This window comes from Bufo gargarizans, chromosome 5, assembly GCF_014858855.1.
Source record: "Bufo gargarizans isolate SCDJY-AF-19 chromosome 5, ASM1485885v1, whole genome shotgun sequence".
NCBI classification, from domain to species: domain Eukaryota; kingdom Metazoa; phylum Chordata; class Amphibia; order Anura; family Bufonidae; genus Bufo; species Bufo gargarizans.
Window position 1 is genome coordinate 140,970,211 of NC_058084.1, and position 16,266 is coordinate 140,986,476.

A 16,266-nucleotide genomic window follows, 5' to 3' on the forward strand; every position below is an offset into this window, starting at 1 on the left:
TTGTGTTCTTACGTTTCATGTCTAACACCCCACCGCGATTACTATGTGTTTTGACGATGGAGCCCCACTGTCTTATTTATTGTTGCTGATGTGCCTTTGATGTTCTGGATCTTCTCAGTCTCTTTCCGATATTTCATAAATATGCTTGATAGTTACAGTAACTTCTGTGAATAATGTGATATACTGAGATAATGATATTATGAGATATCATCTATGTTGTGCAGAGCCATATTCAGTGCATTGAAAACACAAAATATCATCCTGGGCTCAACCACTAAAGGTGCCCAGACAATGTGCAGTTAGTGGTGACTATGTGCAATGGAAGGTCCTATGATTATTTGCTATGGGTACAATCATTCATGTAACCTCCGGATGGTTTTTATTGTGAAACTGCATAAGGCTACTTTCACACCAGCATTTTTGCTGGATCCGTCATGGCTCTGCAAAAACGCTTCCATCACGATAATACAACCGTCTGCTTCCGTTCTGAACGGATCCTGTTGTATTATCTTTAACCACCTCCCATCTGGGCCATTTGCCCCCTTCCTGACCAGGCCTAATTTTGTAAATCTGACATATCTCACATTATGTGGTAATAACTTTGGAACGCCTTTACTTATCCAAGCCATTCAGAGATTTTGTTTTCTCGTGACACATTGTACTTCATGATGGTCATACATTTGAGTCAATATATTTCACCTTTTATTTATGAAAAAATCCCAAATTTACCAAACATTTGGAAGAATTAGCAATTTTCTAAATTTCATTTTCTCTGCTTTTAAAAAAGAAAGTGATTCATCATAAAATATTTATTACTTCACATTCCCCATATGTCTACTTTATGTTGGAATCCTTTTGGAAATGTAATTTTATTTTTTTAGGCCGTTAGAAGGCTTAGAAGTTTAGAAGCAATTCTTCAAATTTTTAGGAAAATTGCCAAAACCCAGTTCAGGTCTGAACTCACTTTGTGGGGCCTACATAGCCGTTCCCCCTATAAATGACCCCATTGTAGAAACTACACCCCTCAAGTTACTTAAAACCGATTTTACAAACTTTGTTAACCCTTTAGGCGTTCCACAAGAATTAAATGAAAATGGAGATCAAATTAATAAATTTCACTTTTTTGGCAGATTTTCCATTTTAATCCAATTTTTTTCTTTAGCACATCGATGGTTAACAGCCAAACAAAACTCAATATTTATTACCCAGATTCTGCGGTTTACAGTAACACCCTACATGTGGTCATAAACTGCTGTATGGGCACACGGCAGGGTGCGAAAGAAAAGGAACTCCACATGGTTTTTAGATGCCATGTCTCATTTGAAGCCCCCCTGATGCACCCTTACAGTAGAAACTCCCAAGAAGTGACCCCATTTTGGAAACTAGGGGAAAAGGTGCCAGTTTTTTGGTACTATTTTTCGGTACATATGATTTTTTGATCATTGATTATTACACTTTATGGGGCAAAGTGACCAAAAAATTGGTTGTTTTAGCACAGTTTTTATTTATTTATTTATTTTTACAGTGTTCACCTGAGGTGTTCGGTCAAGTGACATTTTTATAGAGCAGATTGTTACGGACGTGGCGATACCTAATATGTATACTTTTTCTTATTTATTTAAGTTTTACACAATAGCATTTTTGAAACAAAAAAAATTATGTTTTAATGTGTCTATGTTCTGAGAGCTATATATATATATTTTTTTTTTTTGAGATTTTCTTATGTAGGGGCTCATTTTTTGCGGGATGAGGTGACTGTTTTATTGGTACCATATTGTGGAACATATGCCTTTTTGATCACTTGGTGTTGCACTTTTTGTGATGTAAGGTGACAAAAATGGCTTTTTTTTAACAGTTATTTATATATATATTTTTTTTTTTATGGTGTATATCGGACTAGGTTGATTATGTGCTATATTTATTTATAGAGCCGACTGTCACGGACGCGGCAATACCAAATATGTCTATTTTATTTTTTCTATTTTTAACTTTTTTTTTTTTTATTTGTATTTATTTTATCCCTTACTTTTCTTTATATATATATATTTTTTTTTTTACTTTTTTTTTGTCCCCCCCATAGCGCTTCCTGCTCTCCCTACACAGCGCTTAGAGAGCGCTGTGTATGCAGCAATCTAGAAGGCAGGGACACCTGGGCACTGTCCCTGCCTTCTCTCTGGGTTGCCCTGCTGTCACTGACAGCGGGCAACCCGATCAGCAGCTGCAGTTTCTGAATGGACGTTCTGGAACGTCCATTCAGAAATAGAGAACCACCTCCCGGACGTTTATAGTCAATGTGCGGACGGGAGGTGGTTAAAGTACCCAAGACGGATCCGTCATGAACTCTATTGAAAGTCAATGGGGGACGAATCCATTTTCTATTGTCAGAAAAAACGGATCCGTCCCCATTGACTTACATTGTGTGTCAGGACGCATCCACATTGCGGACAGAAAAACACTGCTTGCATTGTTATTCTGTCCACGATAGGGACGCAGCCAAGCAGAATGGAACTCCTTTTGGTGCACTCCATTTAGTTCAGTTCTGTCTCCGTTGACAATGAATGAGGAGAAAACTGAAGCGTTTCCCCCCCCCCCCGCTATTGAGATCCTATGACAGATCTGAATAGCGGAAAGGGAAAGCGCAGATGTGAAAGTAGCCTAATTTATTCTCAGTCTAAGGGCTCTTTCACACCTGCATTCTTTTCTTCCGGCATAGAGTTCCGTCGTCGGGGCTTTATGCCGGAAGAATCCTGATCAGTTTTATCCTAATGCATTCTGAATGGAGAGAAATCCGTTCAGGATGCATCAGGATGTCTTCAGTTCAGGACCGGAAAGTTTTTTGGCCGGAGAAAATACCGCAGCATGCTGCGCTTTTTGCTCCGGCCAAAAATCCTGAACACTTGCCTCAAGGTCCGGAATGAATGCCCATTGAAAGGCATTGATCTGGATCCAGCCTTAAGTTAAACGTCGTTTCGGCGCATTGCCGGATCCGACGTTTAGCTTTTTCTGAATGGTTACCATGGCTGCCGGGACGCTAAAGTCCTGGCAGCCATGGTAAAGTGTAGTGGGGAGCGGGGGAGCAGTATACTTACCGCCCGTGCGGCTCCCGGGGCGCTCCAGAGTGACGTCAGGGCGCCCCAAGTGCATGGATCACGTGATCGCATGGCACGTCATCCATGCGCATGGGGCGCTCTGACGTCATTCTGGAGCGCCCCGGGAGCCGCACAGACTGTAAGTATACCGCTCCCCACTACTACTATGGCAACCAGGACTTTAATAGCGTCCTGGCTGCCATAGTAACACTGAATGCATTTTGAAGACGGATCCGTCTTCAAATGCTTTCAGTTCACTTGCGTTTTTCCGGATCCGGCGTGTAATTCCGGCAAGTGGAGTACACGCCGGATCCGGACAACGCAAGTGTGAAAGAGGCCTAAGGCCTCATGCACACGTCAGTGTTTTGGTCAGTGATTTCCATTAGTGATCGTGAGCCAAAACCAGGATTGGAGCCTACACAGACAAAGGGTATAAGGGAAAGATCTGCACCTGTTCTGTGTTTAGAGCCTCACCTGGTTTTGGCACAAAATCACTGATGGAAATCACTGACCGAACACTGACTGTGTGAATGAGGAACAAAGCTAGATCCATACATGGGGTAAAGCTATCTGGCGCGCAGTTCCCGCAGAACAGCCTGCTGGAGTTTACAGTATCCGGCCTAGCTAGATATGACCATGCATTGCCAGAGCCCATTGACTATAATGGGATCCAGTAGGGATTTGGACAGTTTCCAGCATGAATGCTGGGTTTCAACAGGACTAAAAAAAGGTGCATGCTCCAAGAGCTCATGCTGGAGACCGTCTGGATCCCCAGCGTATCCAATTATAGTCAATGGGGTCTGGCGGGGAACAGTAGTATCCTGCTAGGTCCAAGGGGTCACATGGTTTGCCTGTATGGTGTCCTGAAATTCCTGATGACAGCCCATGAACACTGAAGCAATTCAAGGGATTGTCTAACTTCAGCAAATAGCATTTATCACGTAGAGAAAGTTAATACAAGGCACTTACTAGTGTATTGTTATTGTCCATATTGCCTCCTTTGCTGTCTGGATTAATTTTTCCATCACATTATACACTGCTCGTTTCTATGGTTACGACCACCCTGCAATCCATCAGTAGTGGTCGTGCTTGCACACTATAGGAAAGAGCATAAACTTCTATGAGCTCCCTCTGTCCTGGCCACCAGAGAAGCAGGCACTTTTTCCTGTAGTGTGCGAACACGACCACTTCTGCTGGATTGCAGGTGGTCGTAACCATAGAAACGAGCAGTGTTATAATGTGATGGAAACATGAATCCAGCCAGCAAGGGAGGCAATATGGACAATCCCAATACATTGCCTTGTATTGTGATAAATGCCACTTGCTGAAGTGAGACACCCCCTTTAATTCAATTTCAGGCAATTCCATATTCCTCATATGGACCATATCACATCTGGAAATAAGGAAATCTTATTAGAGTGACAAGAGTGCATTTAATGACAGTTGTTTCTTTGGAGATGAACAGATTTCCATGAATACAATCCTGTGCTTCCAGTATGTAGCCCTCAGCGAGTGTGAATTCCTGTGGTAATGTTCTGTAGACATGTTTCCAGTTACTTCCATGATTGTAGGGGCCAGTAATCCTGATCCAGTGATCTCGTATCACAGCTTAGCAACCATTTAGTTCCAGTTCATCAGTCCTAGAATAGGACATGTCATACAGGCTCTCCCAGCACATATTCTGTTTTACTGTAGTAAGGCTACTTTCACAATTGCGGCAGGACGGATCCGACAGGCTGTTCACCCTGTCGGATCCGTCCTTCCGCTGTTTCACCGTGCCGTCGGACCACCGCTCCGTCCACATTGACTATAATGGGGACGGGGGCGGCGCTCCGGCGCAGTACCGCAGTGCAGGGTCAGAGTCCGCCGGACTAAAAAGTCGGACATGCAGGACTTTTAGTCCGGAGGCCTTTCGCCGCGCACTGCGGTACTGCGCCGGAGCGCCGCCCCGTCCCCATTATAGTCAATGGGGACGGAGCGGCGGTCCGGCGGCACGGTGAAACAGCGGAAGGACGGATCCGACAGGGTGAACAGCCTGTCGGATCTGTCCTGCCGCAAGTGTGAAAGTACCCCTAGTCATGGGTGCAGTTTTAAGTGCATTGAATTCAGCCCTTAGTGATGGATGGGATTCTTGAAAATTAACCATTTCATCAGGCTGTGACATGCAAATAAATACTGAATTATTAGCATAAGGGTCACACGTGCTTTATCTGCACACAAAAAAATTCTTAACGTAAGCATTCTACTGATTTTAATGGTAAAGCATACTGTACTTCATATGGGGAGGATTTTTCAGGTTCATAGATTTGAAATTATGTTTGCATCGCAATCGTAGCTGTGGACAGACATTAGGCTACTTTCACACTAGTGTTTTTACTGGATCCGGCAGGGTTCAGCAAAGACGCTTCCGTTACTGATAATACAACCATCTGCATCCGTTTGCTGCAGTTTGCTCTCTGGTATGGGAGCGCAACCAAACGGAACGGATTGTATTTTGGAACATTCCGTTCTGTTCACTTGCGTTTTGTCCCCATTGACAATGAATGGGGACAAAACGGAAGCGTTTTTCTCCGGTATTGAGATTCTATGGTGGATAGAAACGCAAGTGTGAAAGTAGCCTTAGTCTGATTTAATGGGGCTACATCTGTGACGTGTACAGATGGAAATCCCAAGGTCAGCCTTTGCGGTCTGCAATTTGCGGTCCACAGCATGAGCCCGGCGAGCACACGGTCGAGTGCAAGAGGCCTAAGACTTTTTTTTTATTTTTTTTTCATTTACATTCCGTTTTTTGCGTTCTGTATATGGAACCATTCATTTCAATGGATCCGCAAAAAAAAAAGGTACTCCGTGTATGACTTCTGTTTTCGTATTTCTGTTTTTTTCCATTTCAGTCAAAGATAGAACATTTATTGTCAGCATAACGGACAAGGATAGTACTGTTCTATCAGAGGCCAGCTGTTCCGTTCCACAAAAAACAGAATACACACGGACGTCATCTGTATTTTTTGCGGACTGCAAAATACTGAAAAAGCCAATACGGTCGTGTGCAAGAGGCCTTAGGGTGTTAATCTTCTTTTCTCTGTGTGCCTTTATATGAGACATTATAGTAGCTAGTCTCTTACTCCCACCTGCTCCCCTCTCCACAGAGTTCTATGATCAATTTTAACCTGATCTCCCAGTGAAGATGAAAGCAGTTTCCTCTCTGAAGATGAATTTTTACAGGGAATACAGTGAGTGAATAGTTTCAGGAGGGGTTTTGTGGTGGGAAAAAAAGAGGAGAAAGAGGCACTCTTCTCTTATGAGATATATTACAAAGCTTCTTGTCTTCACTTACACTTTTAATTTGAGAGAAATATGTTTATCGTCGGAGGCACACTTTAAGCATAACTCCCAACCGTCCCGGATCCGTCGGAACAGTCCTGGATTGCAGTGGCTGTCCCGCTGTCCCAGTACGGGGGAGGTATTTCCTGCTTTCTGTCAGCTGTCCCCAACATCGGCTCCGTGCTTCATCATTCCTCCCCCATGCTGGCTCTCCACACCTCTTGTCTGTGTGTGTGGGGGGGCGGGGCCGGCGGGCAGTCAGCCTCGTCTCCGCATCCTCCACAGAGCAGCTGATTTCCTGCTGCTGCTGCTGCTAGGAACAAGGTAAGTATGTGGTGTTTTATTTTGGTTTTACTTTCTATGAGGGGCACATAACTGGGCAAACTACTGGGGGCACAGGTGGGCATAATTCTGTTCGGTGGCATGAAGGGGGAATAATTACTATATAGGGGCATTAAGAGGACATGTTGGGATTAAGTGCATAGTTATGTTTTGGGTGGAGTTAGAGGCGTGGCATAGTGCGGAACAAATTTGCCGCGGCGTGCTTTGCACAATGTGTCCCTTATTGTTCATTCACCTGAATAGTGAATGTCTTTAGTGAGTGTCTGTTAAGAACATATATCACTAACCCACAGCCCTGGGACGTTACTTTTTCACATTTTTGAAGATACCGCTAAACCCAGGCTGATAGTTGATGTGGCCCTGCTGACATCTCTCCATGACCTTCTAAATTGTTGGCTCAAACCTAACACCCCTCAAATTAGTGAGCTGGTTTCCCAGATGTCTCATTTTATGTATATAGACAAACTTGACACGGAGCATCAAAAAGAGAAAAAAAACAAAGGGATTCTTCCGTAAATAGCAGACCTTTATTGAGAAACATCTCCCACGGAGAGATATCGAGGTACTAATGACATCCTTCAGATATACAGAGTGGTACTCAAAGGCGGTGCTGACTGGGAGCATTGGGGGATTATCGGGTGGTACCCGGGGGTCCTATCCGATGTCATTACCCACGTAAATTAAATTCAGCTAATTCAGTTTGGTATAATATGGGAGGGGGGGAGTAGGAACAGACATCCATTAGGGTGTGGTGGGAGGGCTAGGGAGGGAGGGGGGGGGGGGTTGCTATTTACACGTACTTTTTCTTTCTAGACGTGTATTGCACTGATTGCTCTACCTCGCTGTATCTGCATTATGTCTATATTCTTAAAATATGTAATGTATTCTTTACTCACCATTATGTGACGTGCAGTGAAAATGTCATGTAAGGGGATTTATTATAAATAAAATAAAAAATATGTTTAAAAAAAAAAAAAAAGAACATATATCAGTTAGGGAAGGCTTAAACTTTTGCAGTCATTTATCAAACTGGTGTAAAGTAGAACTGGTTTAGTTGCTCTTAGCAACCAACCAGATTCCACCTTTTCATTTTTCACAGCTCATTTTGAAAAAGGTGGAATCTGATTGGTTGTTTATGGCCAATTAAACCAGTTCTACTTTACACCAGTTTGATAAATGACCCCATTTGTTTCTATCATCTACTTCAATATCAGATACAGATGTGCCCAGCGTTTGTGATGATTGGCCTGTTGTTGAACCACATAACTGTGCAGTGGCTGGCTTGATTAGGACTCCTATAGGAAATGTAATGAATGTTTACTACTAATTGTTCTCTTCACTTTTCTCCATTTTTGAGGGCCTGTTAGAACATCTTGTCTCGAAACAAAGTGTACACAGCCAGGGGCGTAGCTAAGGGCTTATGGGCCCAGGTGCAAGAGTTCTGCTTGAGCCCTCCTTCCATCACTGCTTTGTGGCCAAGGACACGAAAACACATAATTGAAATGCAAAAATTAAAATGGCACCCCCCCCCCCCATTCCAAATTCTTGACCTTACAACTCTGGCTGGAAGAAAGGGGTAACTTGACCAGCATGCACTTTCTATAATCTAGTATGCTCTTATGTGGGCCCCCTCAGGCTTCTGGGCCAGGTATTGACTCCTTCCTCTGCACCCCCTATAGCTACGCCCCTGTAGACAGCCCATCTGATCCCTATATTTTCAATAGGACATTTTTCCCCACTTTTTTGTGTCATCCATACATAACATGCAGAGTTACAGTATTTTGCTCTGTAGAAAAGGCACTGGGATGATGAATGGAAAAACCGTTGAGCGGATTGAACATGAATGTAAAAAAATACTCTACTCAATTGAAAGATGGTTAGCTTTACTACTTAACCCAGTTAATACTAAGACATCAAAACATAAAGTACGTTAATAGATGTATTAATGGGTGGAAAGGGACATATTCCTGATTTAGTGGTGAGGTCATAAAATAACATCTATAATCTTCAAAGTAATGGTGCCTTCACTTGGCAGCTAATATTATAATTGAGGAGTGATTATCTGTCCCAGCAGCAACAGGATGAGTGCAATTGGTGTCCTGCAGATTGCCCTTTCGTTATGGTTGAGATGTGCCGTATGTTGCTCCCTGGACTTCCAATGGGAAGAAGGATAAACTAGGATCGGTCCTTTGAACGGTCCCTTTAAAAATGCTGGCTTTAAAAGCCTTTTGCATTTGAACATCGTCTTAGAGATGAGCTTCAGTTGTATGTCATTTACATGTAGTTGATTTTGTATTGTGTTTTTTCTTTTTGGTCCAGACCTGATCATGACTGTACTGCACCTTCCTCCTCAATAATATGTAGGGTAAAAATAGGTTGCAGCGTCATCTTGGGCTCTGTGGTTCCTTTTGAAGTGATTTGGATTCCTCGTATAAGACATGACTGTACAAGTAGAACTTGGTTCATTATTTTGGATAAGAAACTGGACATTTGGAGTAAAGCGACTTAGATTGTGTAATGTGATCTGCAGCAGTTCGCCTGTGGGTGGGTATAGCTGATAGAAATATAAAAGCTGCTATATGCGCATTCCTTTACTATACCGTAACAGGAGTGTCAAGTTGATTTTTGGAACAGATGACACACAAAGGAAGTAACATGGGAGGGCAGTGAATAACAGCCTAGATACATTTCATATTCTATCCCGTCAACATAATGCTGTGTGGGTAGCGGTGAATAGGGGTCTCCAAAAAGGGATATTACTGTGGTTCTGTCCATCTGGACAAAGACCACTGCGTGAAACAGGCCTTAAAGCAATGTTCTGAGACTTAAACTGGTTGGTAAATTCAGGAGTGGTATATAAGATGGGGGTCTTTTGGCCAGAAGCTTCTGTCATCTCTTTGAAGCTGGGGGACCTAGTGCAGGTCATTGTCATTGCAGTTATCTTCAATTTTCAGTTCACATTAGATTCTGCTAAAGTGGTCATTTTAGTGTCTGACCTGTATTACAGCAGTCATTGGTTTAGGGCTCCTTCACATGCTGCTGATTTTGTTGCAGAAATTTCTATGACTGAAAATCAGTTTTTATTCACCTAAATGGGGCTTGCAGAAATCCATGTGCTTGCCGCCCCATGAATGCAACTAACTTTCAGTTATGGAAATTTCTGTAACAAAATCCAATGGGTGAAGGCAGATTTATGTTCTACAGATGCTGAGTTATAACCTCAACCTGAGCCGCATTTGGATCTCTGTTGGTTGCTACTGGATTGCCAGTGGCTAGTCAAGAAACCCATCTCAGTCACAGGAGTTTAGCCCTATATTGCACTGCTAAATGTGGCTTTGCTTTCTGAAAAAGTTGTCGTTTTTGTTTTTAGTTCTGCCTCAGCTGAGCTGCTATAAGACAGTGGTGCAGGAAATTACTGTACACTTCCTGGTGTGAACACGTATTTAGTCAGCAGGGAATGATGAGAGGTTTGAGCTCTGAAGCCTGAAAGGTGCAGATATGGGTGGATGCTCAGGCACTTTCTGTGGCTTCTAGGTAACAATATTGGTATGCATATCTCGACCAGTAAAGTCTGTTCAGCAGCATATAAAGACAATTTGGATTTATTGGGAGCCACAGGCGTCGGTGCTTTGTGCACAGGGCTCTGCTGCATGAATGAATTACTCTGGAACCAGTGGTATACCTTCCATTTAGGCAAACCACAACTTCTATGGGGATCAGCGGAGAGGGAGGCAGCGTTTAACTCCTTTTATTCCTGATGTTGCATTTTCCAGCAGTCACCACAAGGGGGAGCTTAGAGCAAAGAGTTTGTTACAGCTTCCATTGCATTCAGTGGCAACAGTATATATTCCTATGCACTAAGCTCCCCCTAGTGGTGGCTTAAGCAGGCAGTTTTATAATACACGGTATGACATCTGTATGGGGAGATTTATCAATGTATTTATGCCAATGCATTGAGAAATATGGTGTTCGGAATGCACACTATATTTATGAAGCACCTGTTCCACTTTTTCTGACAGAAGCACATTTTTATTTTTATTTTCATTAAAAAATCAAATTTAAATTTCGGCAGAAATCTCATGAAGGGGGCAAACACAAATTTTTGCTATGGAGACCTATGAGGTCTGTGTACACCCCTCTGGAATAAAACAATGCGAAATGACAGTGTACATAGAAACATAGAATGTGTCGGCAGATAAGAACCATTTGGCCCATCTAGTCTGCCCAATGTACCTATATTGTAATGTTCTTGTGCTCAAAATCATCTTGTATTTCACTGTCAAACATTTACTGTTCAAATGGAGTTAAAGGGTGAGGCCCTGAACTGGAAACGCACAAAAATTGTGGCTTTGCTACTAGAAGGGTTATGTCACACGCAGCTGTAAAAATACAATTACTGTTTAAAGGAGGGTGATCAAAGTTATATAAGCATTGAATAATCCGTGGTGTGTGAACTATACATAAACATATCCAACATTTTAAAGTGCCAAAAAGTGCATCCTTGGATTTTATAGTACATGAAAATATGAAGTGTGCAACTGTGAAAACATAAAAGCTCCTTCAAGACACACAGCAAAAATAGAATTGCAGGCAGCTTCCTGGGTTATGTACGATGACTATTTGTTGATTTATTTTTTATCATGCTAGATATTAGAATATTAATAACATTGGAAATATCTCTAGGACTGAAGTCAACTTCCTAGTATTAGCCGCAAACTATATATCAGGGCTTTCCGCCTGGAAACCCTGGATAATGTTTCCCAAGTCCAAGCACAAATACAGAATAATTTACACCATTCCCTTTCCAAGTCTTATTTTCTCTTCCAGACACTGGGCTCATCTTACATTGGTGTTCCAAAAGTTCTTAGATGGTCATTATCTGTAAACCTGCCAAGTAGAAGAGGGATTCCAGTGCAGATCCAAACGCTTAGTCTGATTAATTGGAGATATTTTTCCAAATGCTATAGACCTAAAACCTAAGAAGCCAAATATATTCCAGATGTTGGCCATTATTTAGGATGCATAGCTACATTTCCCTGACAGAATGCTTTGGACACCAGAAAACTTGTGACTCAGTTGTCTAATTTAAGGTTGTTGAGAAATGGCTTCATCAATATAGCTTTTGTTTTGGTAATGACTGGTATTTTGCATGGTGGCTACAAGAAGAAGATCTAGAAAGATATTAGAAGCTGTTATCAGATTGGACTAGTGAAAACATGCATAATTGTGGCACTTAGAACTTGTAAATTACGATGATGCTCAAATGATGTTGAGGACTCTCTAAAAGAGCTATATACTATTTGGATTCAGTGACCCATTTCATCCTGGGGCAAGTATCAACAAGCATTTTCTTGTCATTCCACCCTCAGATCTGCTTAACGGAGACTGCGAAGAAGCAAGACCAGCAGCAGCTCCAAAAGCAAAACCACTGTGCCAGCTGATACCTTGGGGGTGTTGGAGTGCCAAGAGTCTGAGCTTATGAATATTCATAATTTGCCAGCCATATTTATTAATCTAGCCTACTTATACTGTATATCATGTAGTTTAGTTGCAAATTGAAAATACTGTATGATTAAGGTCTACAGATGGTGTCATACATGCCACATATATTTACATAAATGTTCAACTGCAGTAGTGCACCAGAGGCAGAATCCCCCATGTTTTGAACCATAGAATATAATATAATTACTGTACATTGCATTACTTCCATATAGGGTATATGCACGTGATGCTCATTTCTGTAGGAATATCCACACGCAATTACACAGCATAATTCAATGCCAGCTAAGTAGATGAAATTTTTTTAAATGGTCATGTACAAGGTGCAGTGAAGATTTTGTATTGCAGTGCAAAGTGTGAGATCCGAAGCAAGTCTAAGTAAAAAATCTGCAACAAACTCCATAAGTAACACGTGTGTCAGTCACAGCGAAGGGGCAGGGAAGGGGGCGCGGTTACCTTGACTTAAATCAAAGAGGCCGCTGCCCCCTTGACTTCAAGCCTGGCTGGAAAAAAGCGGGGACGGGGGATAAACGTTTTTCATACTTCTGCCTTATCAGAATGCAGTAAGAAAATCATCATTCGAAACTCACTTCTGGCTACTTGAAGGTACTGCTGGCGGTTTGGGATGGGTTTTGCCGCTGACGGGTTCCCTTTAAATTACTTTTTGGCTTTACATTTATTGGGTGACCCCTCTGGTGCATCCCACAATATTTCTAAGGTGCTGGATTCCAGAAGTGATTCTTTTTAAGAACTTGAAGGATGTTTCATCAGAGACTCTGAATTTATTTAGGCATGATCATGACGACTTATTACAGGGACCATTTACCCTCACACAATTCCCACCACACAGTTGCATCTGCTCTTTCTTGAATATGGTATATCTGCCTCCACATTGCCACTGTGGTCCAGCCATATACCTGTACATGACATCTCAGTAACAGTAGGTAGTCTACCTTCAGCTGTGTTTGTAGGAAAGGACCAAGATTGAGAGCTCGGAACAGCTTGTAGTGGTTAGAAAATATATATTTTTTAAGTCACAAGTAAAATGACAAAAAAAGGCTTTGTGTGTGTGTATATATATATATATATATGTGTATGTATATATATGTGTGTATATATAATTCCTTATGGAACTGAAAAAAAAAATCCCCTTAAATCATTAAAAAGTAAGTTTAATAAAACTTTTATTGAAAACCTGAACAGGATGTTTTAGCACTTCCAGTAGAAAAGTAAGGGCATACTAGCCTAAACAATTCAGCAGAAAAGCTCACCCAAACTCTTAGTAATTACACAGATTTTGAATATAGCAACAAGATTAACCCATTATTACAGGGGATGTCTATTAGCACTCCTAATCCATTGTTAAATCATAGCCCAAGGATATTTCAAGTGCAGGAAACCATAAAAAAGACTTTTCTCATTTTGCTCCATCAAATTCCTTCATTACCTAAACATGTTATAGTGATCGACGTAATGCTTTGACCAAAGGTAGACAACACTTAATTAGATATTCAGCTATGTCTCTTTTTAGTATTCTACAACAATACCTCCATTGACCACCTGTCTGTTTAACATCAAAGGGTCCCCAGATCAGTCACGACATGTAATTTGTTTTGCCCTTACTATAAACTTCAGAAGTTATTTTAGATATTCTATACCTGTGCGTTCAGTTATACATATTTCCTTCTATCCCAGTTCATGCTTCCTCCTTCCCTAAATATTTTTACCAAAAACTCTGGACAATCAAACTTTTTACAGTCAAGCTGAAAAACAAAAAAGTATATTCGTCTAATTTTCATTAGACACTGGCTAAAACCATCGACAACATGGCTGTTTATGGATAATTCAGAACCTATTACATTTTGTAGTTCATCCCAGGAGTATTACGTTTGCCATTAAAACTGAAATACTCAAATATTTTTAATAACAAGGTTGCTGTACACTCCCAACTTCTACTCTGTTTTATGAAAGCAGCTTAGGCTACTTTCACACTTGCGTTCGGGGCTCCGCTTGTGAGTTCCGTTTGAAGGCTCTCACAAGCTGCCCCGAACGGATCCGTCCAGCCCTAATGCATTCTGAGTGGATGCGGATCCGCTCAGAATGCATCAGTCTGGCAGCGTTTGACCTCCGTTCCGCTCAGCAGGCGGACACCTGAACGCTGCTTGCAGCGTTCGGATGTCCGCCTGGCCGTGCGGAGGCAAACGGATCCGTCCAGACTTACAATGTAAGTCAATGGGGACGGATCCGTTTGAAGTTGACACAGTATGGCTCAATTTTCAAACGGATCCGTCCCCCATTGACTTTCAATGTAAAGTCAAAACGGATCCGTTTGCACTATCATGAAAAATTTTTTTTTTTTTTTTGTTCATGGTAATGCAAACGGATCCGTTCTGAACGGATCTAAGCGTTTGCATTATAGGTGCGGATCCGTCTGTGCAGACACCAGACGGATCCGCCCTGAACGCAAGTGTGAAAGTAGCCTTAAATTCGTCTTGAGAAGTGACCACATCCCCCGCCATTCTCCCATACCCAAATTAAAATAACAAAAAGGTTACCTAATACTTCCTGTGGCCGAGTTGAACATTGGCAGCCATCTCACCCTGCAAAATTGTATTTACACTTCTTTCACATTGGATTTCTCTTGTGTGGAGATCCATTAGGACCACTTTGATCAACCATGACTGTTACTTATGTCTTGCCAATATTTGCATAAAAAATGTGTGTAAAGATAACGTCACAGCATGACCTTTGTTCAGTTAGTCCTATCACTGGGTCCTGTAATTGTGTGTCTGATAATTGGGCAAACTTGACAAAATAAAGCCTCTCGAACCTTACCGCTGATGAGCTGGGTCTTTGCAGGCTCCATATACTGCTTCTTTATGTACTGGATAATGGTTGCCTACAGAGCTTTTTGGGGTCTGTAGGCAGAGGCAGACTGGCCATAAACATTAGAGGGAAATTTCCCGGTGGTCTGAAGCCCAGAGGGCTGCCCAAGCCCTTCTCTTTGCTGATATCCAGGTACATATTGAGTTTTCTGCTGTAATTAATGCTGTAAGAATCAGGCACTCATATACCCAGCCAGCGACAAGACAGGCCCTCCTAAATTCAACAGCTGTGGCTCACATCTCACTTCATAAGCCACCTGCTCCATATCCTAATCTGAGACAACTGTAGGAGGATAGAAGATGGCAGCTATTAATGGTCACCTCAGAGGGGGGCAGCTTTTTGAGCAATTTATTGTGCTGCACTGTGGTTTGTGGTTCTGATGGGATGGTTACTGCTGATCATCCTACTTGTGTTGTCCTGCCTTCTGTCAGTTTGGACCTACCTACAACATAGGGCTACTTCTAGTTTTAGGTTTTTTTTTTTTTTTTTGGGCCACTTTATGTTTCCAGTCCACCCCTGTCTCTAGGTAATAATCTGGGGTTCATTAACTGTACATAAATGGCATTTGGTCATTTTGAATTCTCATGCAGCCTAGTATATTATATATGACTATGCTGTTATTTAATTATACATGATGTAGGCATTGATTCTTGTCTGCAGCACAAACCAAAAGGTCTCTGTAGATATTCTCCAACATTTCCTGTTTAGTTGTTACATTGATGTACAAACTAATATTGGAATGAGCAAGGGAAAGTTTACAGGATGTGATAAGAAGTTACAACAGACAGATGACGGGTCAGGAAGCGGTTTTCATCAGTTTTGATTGGTAATATAATAGGAAATAATATGCTTCTTGTGAAATCTAAGGAAAGATTTATTGTTCATTTATTATTTGGATATTACCAGTACATTTTGTCTGGTACTTTCCTACTTCACATAATGACATCTTCTAGAGTTTTCAGTATTTTAGTATTACTTTTTTATAAGGTAAACCCTCATTTATACCTGATGAAGAGCTTTGTGGTCAATCAATATGAAGTGCTGTAACTTGTTAGTACGTGCTACATTAACGTATACTGGTTTAAAAGTTCTAGTCAATCCACTTATCCATAGTGACTATTTACTGACA

General features: G+C 41.6%; 1 protein-coding gene across 1 annotated transcript in view; it reads left to right on the forward strand.

The window, feature by feature from the left end:
• The window catches only part of EMILIN2 (elastin microfibril interfacer 2), a 66,452-nt gene that overhangs the window by 14,767 nt on the left and 35,419 nt on the right, over positions 1-16,266 (forward strand). The window lies entirely within an intron of this gene.